We start from the raw sequence: 9,076 nt of genomic DNA, 5'->3' as shown, positions 1-9,076 counted from the left end.
TTTTTAATGTTCTGTTTTTACACAATTATAACACCTTTTATTCCCCACTGTTACAGTGGCAGCAAGTAAATTTGCTTGAAAAGTGCGTGACCCCACATTCTGACATGCTCAAATCATTTCTCCAAAAATTCTCCCTTCCATAGTAAATGATCTCCTCCATTCAGAGTTGCACGAGCCAGAGGATACCAATCATAAGGAGCTAAGAATGCTTCAGAAATATTATTCATAATTTCTCTTGTAAAAGGAGCCATCAGACCATTTTGAACAATGCTTTCTCGCAAGGCTTTTATCATTTTAAAATCAATTTTTTTCATGGTGTCTTATTATCTGATTTGGGTTAGCTGTCGGTCAGCAAGCCTTTCTTCCACTGACATGTCCTTCATTCCTTCTCTGATGGCTCTCTGTATAGGTGATTCTATTAACGGCCAATTAAATGTTTCAGGATTAGGACATGGAGGTGGAAGGGTCCATGAAGGCCATTCCTCCAATTTTTCTTTTTGCTCCTCTTTAGGAGCAGAGGGACCCAGGGGAGGAGGTTCCTCCTTAGCCTCTCTAAAAGGCTCTAGCAAATGCAAAACCGTGTTCCACAAGGAAAACAATTTGGAGGCAAGTTTTTTCCCTGCTGCTGGGCTTTTTTCAAATTTTGACCCGCTCTCTGCCAACATTCAAAATCTAATGTACCTGTAATGCCCAGTGTTCAGAATCCCCAAAAACCCCCCAGGAAGGAGCCAAGACCCGCTGTAACTGCAAGAGAACCTTTATTCGTGCTAGCATGAGCTCTCATCTCCAGCGCTCACCGGGGACAAAGAGAGCTTCTCTCGCCAACACAAAGGCTTTAAGGGGGTTTCGAGTAGTGGGCAGGGAGAGTGTTTATGACTCCCATGATTGGTCAGGGGTAGGGTGAGGGGTCCAGTTACACAGGGGCACACTGGGCAGCTTGCCTAAAGTGGACTGAGTCCATCTCTCTACATTCCTATTGGCAGGTTCATGCAATTGTTACATTCTCGCGGTTTTCTAAGAAAAAGGAGTTATATACATAGTTACACAGGGTGGAGGGTACAGTACATTTTGTGCTGTCCTGCTCTGCCCTTTCATTCCCCCCTTGTCTTGGGACACCCGGCTCAATCATGAGATGGTTTGCATTTTTACTTTGTCTTTTACTTCTGGTTAAGGCCTTTAGTACTACAGTCCCCAACAGTACTGTCCACAGTGAATTCCAGTTCTTCTCCTGCAGGTGTCGAGTTTCCTCCTGGCCTGCGTGGAGCCCAGGCTAGGGATCTCACGGGTGAGGCCGCTGGTTGCCAGGATCTAGGCCGTTTCCTGGTGCAGGAGCTGGGAGTGGTGTAGCCAGGTCTGGACGCCATCTACTTCAACAGCCGTGGGCGTGCTCAGGATAACGGTGTAGCATCCCTTCCAGGTTGGGGTGAGTCCTTGGGCAGTGAACTTCTTTACCTATACCGAGTCCTTGGGCTGGAAGGGTTGTACAGGAACAAGCTTATGGGTGGCTTTCTGGGTATACTGCACAGCCTGTAAGGACTTGAGTAAGGGAATGGTTATGAATTCCAGCTTTCAGTTTCTTCCTGTCCCTGGAAAGGAAGCGGCAGGGGGAGGTCTATCATATATGATCTCTAAAAGGGGGAAACCCCTACGGGTAGGGGGTACACCTGGCCCATAAGAGGGTGAAGGGTAGGAGGTTGGTCCAGTTTTCACCGGTTTCTAGGGTAAATTTAGTTAAATTCTTCTTTGAGTCTCGCGCATGGCTGTCCTAAGGCTTGAGCTATATTTTGAGATATCTTGGCTACAAAGGCGGGGCTGTTATCTGATCCTATGACTACTGGCAGCCTGAATCTAGGTATAATCTCCTGGAGTAATCTCTTGACAATTATAGAGGCAGTTTCTGTCCTAGTGGGGTATGCTTCAACCCAACCCGAGAAGGTGTCTATGAGAGCTAGCAGATACTTATACCCTGACGCTAGTGGCTTAATCTCTGTGAAATCCACCTCCCATGCTCTCCTGGGGAATTTCCGTGGGGCCCGAATTCTCAGGGGGACCCTCTTACCTTGCTTAGCATTTACCTGTGCACAGACATTACTTCTAGTGACTATGCTTTTAATTATTTTATCTAAGAGTACCTGCCTTGCAGAACTTCAGAAGTCTTGGTGACGCCAAGTGGGTAGCCTGGTATAACTGGGTAACTAACGTCCAACCTATAGCCTCTGGGACCAACAGTCTGTCATCTGGTAGGGTACACCAACCATCCGGTTCTTTAATGGCTTGCTTCTGTTCTGCCAATTCCTCCTCTTGTTTGGTGTAGGAGGGGGTCTGCATAGGTCCAGGTACGGCAGGGTTACTAAAACTTGTAAAGGCCCCACTGGTTTTTGGGCGGCTTCCTTGGCAGTTTGGTCTGCGGCTCTATTTCCTCTGGCTTCAATTGTCTTCCCTTTCTGATGTCCTTTGCAGTGCACTATTGCAACTGCCCTTGGGAGCCAGATGACCTTTAATGTGGCTAAAATGTTTTCCTTATTTTTAATTTCCTTTTTTTACTGCAGTTGGTAACCCTCTTTTCTGGTGGATGGCACTGTGTTCCTATTGGAGGGCCTGGATTAAGGCCAAAAGCTCGACCTTTTGTGCTATGGTTCCCCTATTTAGGGACTGCGCCCAAATGGTGCGGTTCAGGGTGACTACTGCTGCCCCTGCACATCGGATGCCATCCTGAACATAACTGCTCCCAACCGTGAACAGTACCTTGTCTGGTGATGATAGTGGGGCATCTTTCAGGTCTGGACGAGCCGTTTGTACTGCGTCTGTTAACTCTGTGCAGTCATGAATGGGTTCTTCTGGCTCATCATCTGGAAGCTCTGGAAGCAGGCTGGCAGGGTTGATGGCCAGTGTCTTATGGAACCGGATGCAGGGCTGGTCCAGGAGAAGAGCTTGGCACTGGGTGATCCTGGTGTTTGACATCTATCTCTCCAGGGCACCTCGAAGGAGGGCCTCCACACCATGGGGTATTATTAGGGCTAGTTCCTGGCCCAGAGTTTGCTTATCTGCCTTCTTTACCAGCGATGCTGTGGTGGCTACTGCCCGGAGGCACGCTGGCCACCCTGCTGCCATGGGGTCTAGTCTCTTAGACAGACAGGCTACAGGTCTCTTCCAGGGACCTAGAGTCTGAATGAGAACCCCTTTGGCAATGCCTCTTACCTCACTCACGTGGAGGTGGAAGGGCTTCGTGACGTCTGGCAAGGCTAGGGCAGGTGCTGAGATGAGAGCTTTCTTTAGCTCCTCAAAGGCCCATTGTTCTACTTCGGTCTAGTTCAGGGGCTGTGTTCCCCCAGTACTTGAGTCTAGAGGTTTAGCAATCCCTATGAGCCCCAGTATCCATAGGTTGTAGTATCCAACTGCCCCTAATAATTCCCGCTTCATCCCCCTCAAAGGATATGATGGCAGTCCAAATAGTTTCTGTAGGAGGTCACATCTACATAGGGGGTACGGGCATTCTGGCATGACCAGAAATGAATGAGTTACTGTGTTCTTTCCGAGGTCCATAGTCCTTTTTGATGTCTAAGGAAAACAGGCAATTTGTCCGGTGGCTTCCTGGACTGCTGTCTTCTTAGAGGTTACGGGTCTCATCGGCCCTGTCAAGACTGAATAGGCTGTTTCAGTGTCCACCAGGAAACTAACAGGTTTGCCCCCCACTTGTAAGGTTATCCTGGAGGCTTAATAGAAAGGAACCCCGGTCCTGTCAGTCCTTTTCCTCTAAGTTAAAGACCCTTGGAGTCTGAGTCTCTCCTTTCTGCTTCTCTAGCTAACCTGCCAGGACATTTTCTCTTCCTGTGCCTCTGCTTCTTACAATAGGTATACTAATTCCTTCCTATTTGCTGCTGGCTTTTTCTTCTTTCTAATATTTCTCTGTTCTTCTTCTTACTATATATAAACTTTTACAAATTTTATAATTTTAAATTGGTCTTTAAACTTTCTTCTATGTCTTTAAAAAATGCATAACTATGCCTCAAATCTTTTATTACTTTAAAATATTTAGAAAAGGCAGAGGGAGAAGGGAGCAGGCTCAGCCGCTTGAATTTCAAACTGTCATATTTTTCCTATAGATAAGAATCTCAGATTCTGATAAGCCTGGAATGGGGAATTTCTAGCTGCCGCCTTTAAGCCCCCTAACAGAACACGGTGAAAAGTGTCCAAGGAGTTGCCGAGGGTTCTTGGGTCTCATTGGGGCGGAGGGGGTCACAAGGGAATTTCCCTCCTCGTTGCTGCCTCTAGCCACTTAAAACAATCCCTGGAGGGGAGGGACACCGGGTGGGCGGAGGCAGGGAGCGCGGCGCGGGTCCCACCGAGGCGTTTTCATCTGGCAGTCCACTCTCTGTTCCCACTGGGAAAAGTGCTTGCCTCCTGCTAACGAAGGTGGTGTGGGGGAACCGGTGACCCCTACACTGTAATCAGACTCCCTGACCTTTCTGAAAAGCCACTCTGCTTGAGTGTGTTTCTATTAAAAATTACTGATTTCAAAATTATAACTTAAGAGTTGCCACACACACACAAGGACCAAGTGGCCTATAAAATATTTTCCTTTTCTTTTAAAGGTTTTACAATGTACAATAATCATATCAAACTTAATGGCCAATTGAGACAAACACTTCTGAAACCGTTCATCCACCACTGATTAAGACTGGGTGGTGGCGGGTGTCAGAAATAAGATTCATTTAGGTTTTGAGCTTGCTGGGCAGACTTGGTGACTTTGCCAGCTCCAGCTTCCTTCTTATAGTTAATTTTAGAATGTGGTCCCTGCTTTAAATCTCTTTGGATTACAATTGTTATAACTTTATATCTTCAAATTAATAACTATAGACAGAAATGTTGTTAGGCAGGCCGATTCCCCCTCTGACAGAGAGAAAACACCCCTGGGAAAAAAGAATCCCAGTGGCCACTCAGGGGGATTGCTACCTGTCAGAGCACTCAGCCTTAAACAAATTAAATGTGTTGTTGTTTTTTTTTCTTCTATATATATGAACAAATAATTATAACCAGGCAGACAACAAAATATCAAACAAACATCTGTCCTTATATCATTTCAGTAAATAAGTATTCTTATATTCTTGGGATCTAAGTAGATAACAGGAACACTGCCTCTAAGTCCCCTGATGGGGGCCTCCCTTTCTTATCGTCGCTTTTTCTGGCTTCTTCCATAGGCCAGTGGGCGGGACCAGTGTGTTGAAGGAAAAATCATCCTGCAGTCCGGCTCGGGGAAGGACAGGTTACACATGGAGCGTTGTTTCAGGAGAGGCAAAACCTTGATAAAAGCTCCGTAATTCAATCACACAGTCAAAGGTTAAACTAGAAGGGAAGAACCACACAATGTCCTCTAAGAGGATTTTAACAAATTGATAACAAACTGACAAAACCTTGACAAATCAAAACTCAATAAATAATATATACATATAGGGCCCAATTATGACAGAAAACATAAGACAAAAAGACAAAACAAACAGTCCTGATACCAACATGACAAAACACAAAACAAACACCTGTTGAGAGGGAGAGCCTCCAGCTCCTTCTGGGGGGTCCCTCTCTCCTCTCGCAGGAGATTTCTTGTGAGCTGAAAGCCTGGATGGCCTCCTGAAAGAAAAGATTTTTAATCCAGTTACAGATGCTATTAGAATCAGGATGAGAGAGGAAGGGAAAGTCCAGGTTATGTCCTCTCTGAGGATCCCAATAACTGAAAACAGTAAGTTAAACAAACGGTTAACGGGGTCTATAAAGAGTTAATAGTAACTTCAGCCTTAGTTCCACGTTGGAATATGATGTCACAGGCCTGTAAATCTTTCCGCCCTGTGAAGTTGTTAGCTGGGAGTCTCCGAGCACCAAAAGAGATAAGGAAGCTGTAAATAAAAGTTCCTTCGTTCTTTGAAATGTTATAAATGGATACTTTTAAATCAACCTTAGAACTTTAAAATTCAATTTAATACAGTAAATTCACAAATCAGAGCAAATTGAAACCTTCATTTATACAAACAGAGGAATTTTTATCATCTAAGTGGGCTGATTCCCTCTCTGATGGAGAACAAAGGACTCTGAGAAAAAGGTGTCTCAGCAGCTGCTAAAGACCTTTGTATTCCGCCACAGCAGGTCCGCCCTATCTTTAAATAAATTAAACAGCAGAAAGAGATAACAAATATTTTCACATTTATATTTATATACCAAACAGTCCGAGTTTTTGACTCCTACTAGATATTTACCAGAGTTTAAACAGACACCTGATTAATTTGCCTGAGGAAGCTCTATGGCCTTCGGGGGGGGGGGGGGGGAGATTAAGCTCCCCTTTCCACTCACTTGGAGTGGACTGAGTCTGTCCCATAATGTCCGTCAAGAGAGTCCACAAAACAAAACAAAAACAAATCAACACACACAGAGGATCCTTAAGAAAAGCCTTCCAACGCGAGTCCGTTGGAGCAGAACCAGAAGCGTGGACGACGGCCTCACGCCGACTGGTGGGAGCGACCCACCTCGTCCCAGAAACTGGAGGGGAATACGCGTCCCTCCTGAGGGAAATATACGTCCCTCCTGAAAGAGGATCGAGACGTCTCCCGATGCCTCTTGCCCGTGATCCTTCAGCAGCGCGTCCGCCTAGATCGCTTCGGGCACTGCCAGAAATTCAGATTTGAGCTCACACAAGAGACAAAAGACAAAACAGACACCTACCGTGGCCAGTCAGGTTCTCCGGGTTTGGGGGTCCCTCGGAGGGCTTGGGGATCCCGGACGCGCCCCCAAATGTAATGCCCAGTGTTCAGAATCCCCAAAAACCCCCCAGGAAGGAGCCAAGACCTGCTGTAACTGCAAGAGAACCTTTATTCGTGCTAGCACGATCTCTCATCTCCAGCGCTCACCGGGGACAAAGAGAGCTTCTCTCGCCAACACAAAGGCTTTAAGGGGGTTTCGAGTAGTGGGCAGGGAGAGTGTTTATGACTCCCATGATTGGTCAGGGGTAGGGTGAGGGGTCCAGTTACACAGGGGCACACTGGGCAGCTTGCCTAAAGTGGACTGAGTCCATCTCTCTACATTCCTATTGGCAGGTTCATGCAATTGTTACATTCTCGCGGTTTTCTAAGAAAAAGGAGTTATATACATAGTTACACAGGGTGGAGGGTACAGTACATTTTGTGCTGTCCTGCTCTGCCCTTTCATACTTTCTTCAGGAAACCAATGGTTACGTTCTATAACATTATGCAAAAACTGTAAGAGAATACCTTCTGAAACTTTAATTCCTTAAGCATGCAAACCAAAAGTCTATAATAAAATTTACTTTATAATTGAATTCTGCCCCATTTGGCCTGGCTGAAAAAGAAGTTCACACCCTATTTATAGATTGAGACTGCTACAGCTTATCGCGGGCTTTGCAAGGGGTGAATTTTCTTCACCTATACGGTGAATTCTTCCCCACCTAATTGGTGAAATCTTCCTTTCTTCACTCTAGGTGAAACCATCCCCTCCAGAGGTCCCACATCAAAGATGCCAGTTGCGAGTATCCCATGTCCCGCATGGTTCAGGGTTCAGGTTCGGGCTCTGGAGGAGACTGCATGCAAATGAAAGAGACAAGACAAGAAATAATAATTTGGAAATTGGGGGCCAGGTGGAAGCCCAAGTAAGGACTCCGTTTTGCTCTGGCCTTGCCATCCCTTTTATTCAGGTTTGAGATACACCCATAGCCCTTAGGCAGGCAATTCCAGTAATAGCTCGGTGATAGCCTATCAGCAAGAATTTACATAAGACTAAAAGGTGGAAGTTGCTTCAGCTACCTTTGTCTCAACTAGACAGTGGGTGTATGGCTCTGACCCTTGCCAGAGCTTCAAGGTTGACCAGTCTTCCAGACTCCTTGTCCACCCCTTTCTGCTAGTGAAGGCAATGGGCAGCTTCCAACAGTTTGGCTTGAACAATGGGGAAACATGGAAAAACAATAAAGCAAGTGTAGTATTTGATCAGATCTCCTTAAACTAACATTTTTAAACATTTATTTTCCAAATCACCCCACCCACGAAATTTTAATACCACAATTTTACTGTTTCACTGTTCATATATTGTGTCCTTTTGTAGGGCCACAAACCAGTGTAATAACTAAAATTCTCCTCCCAAACCCTCAAAAGCCAATTTTCACCTGTTTTGGGACTATGTTGTCCGAGTTGGGAACACATGCTAACAGATTGCTACTCAAAGTGTGCTTCTAAATCAATGATATTGGCCTCACTTGGAATTTTATAGAAATGCAGAATCTCAAGCCAATCCCAGACCTAGTGAATCTGAACCCACATTAAAAAAAATACCTTCCAAGTATGCTATATACATTTTAAATTTGAAAAGCACTGCTCTTCAAGGCTTCTCCCCAAAACACAAGGCTGATTATCTCTGGTTAAGATGATTAGAAGCAGTAGCATCCACATAGACTGAGAAACTCAAGACTGAAGCTAGAAAGTATCTAGTCCATACCTTTACAAGATTATTTTTAGACAGAGATTCCTTGTGCTGAGCTAAAATTATTCTCATTGTGGCATTTACTGTTGTATCTGTCCTCTGGGACCAACCAGAACGTGCTTACATTCTTTGTTCCATGACTTCTTCAAACTCTAAAGACAGAAGCCATGTCTCCCCGAGTCTTCTTTTCTTCTAAGCTCATTCAGCCACTTTTCATAGGGCATATTTTCTGCTTCTTTATCTAGACCGCTCACTTTCTTCTGAACATACATTAGTCTGTCTGGGCCACTATTAATGGTATGGGGCCTGGAGCTGGTGTAGGCAGTGTCTCAGGTATAGACTAAAAAGAAGTAAAGTTGGATTATCACCTCCCTTCATCAATATACTAGACTTTTATTAATTCCCACTATGTTTAAAGTAGCTTTATTACCAACTACATCACACTATGATTTATATTGAATTTACTATCAAATAAAACCTCTAGAAAGTTTCCACATAAGCTGCTTTAAAGTAATATTGATAGTTGTCCTTTAGTTGAGCTATGTTACCTGAGTGCAGATCTTGACATTTATCTACACTGAACTTCACCTTGTTAAGCAACTCA

The 9,076-nt window shown here is 44.9% G+C and overlaps 1 long non-coding RNA gene across 1 annotated transcript; it reads right to left on the bottom strand.

Annotated features, from left to right (window-relative positions):
- Positions 1-1,136: 1,136 nt before the first annotated feature.
- LOC129148870 (uncharacterized) lies at positions 1,137-5,768 on the bottom strand. The gene is made up of 2 exons (XR_008555872.1): positions 5,535-5,768; positions 1,137-1,586 (listed from the first exon to the last, which is right to left on the bottom strand). It is a non-coding gene; the product is annotated as an uncharacterized LOC129148870 (long non-coding RNA).
- Positions 5,769-9,076: the final 3,308 nt, after the last annotated feature.

This window comes from Eptesicus fuscus, chromosome 1 (assembly GCF_027574615.1).
Source record: "Eptesicus fuscus isolate TK198812 chromosome 1, DD_ASM_mEF_20220401, whole genome shotgun sequence".
NCBI lineage: Eukaryota > Metazoa > Chordata > Mammalia > Chiroptera > Vespertilionidae > Eptesicus > Eptesicus fuscus.
This window is presented reverse-complemented; position numbering and strand designations above follow the sequence as displayed.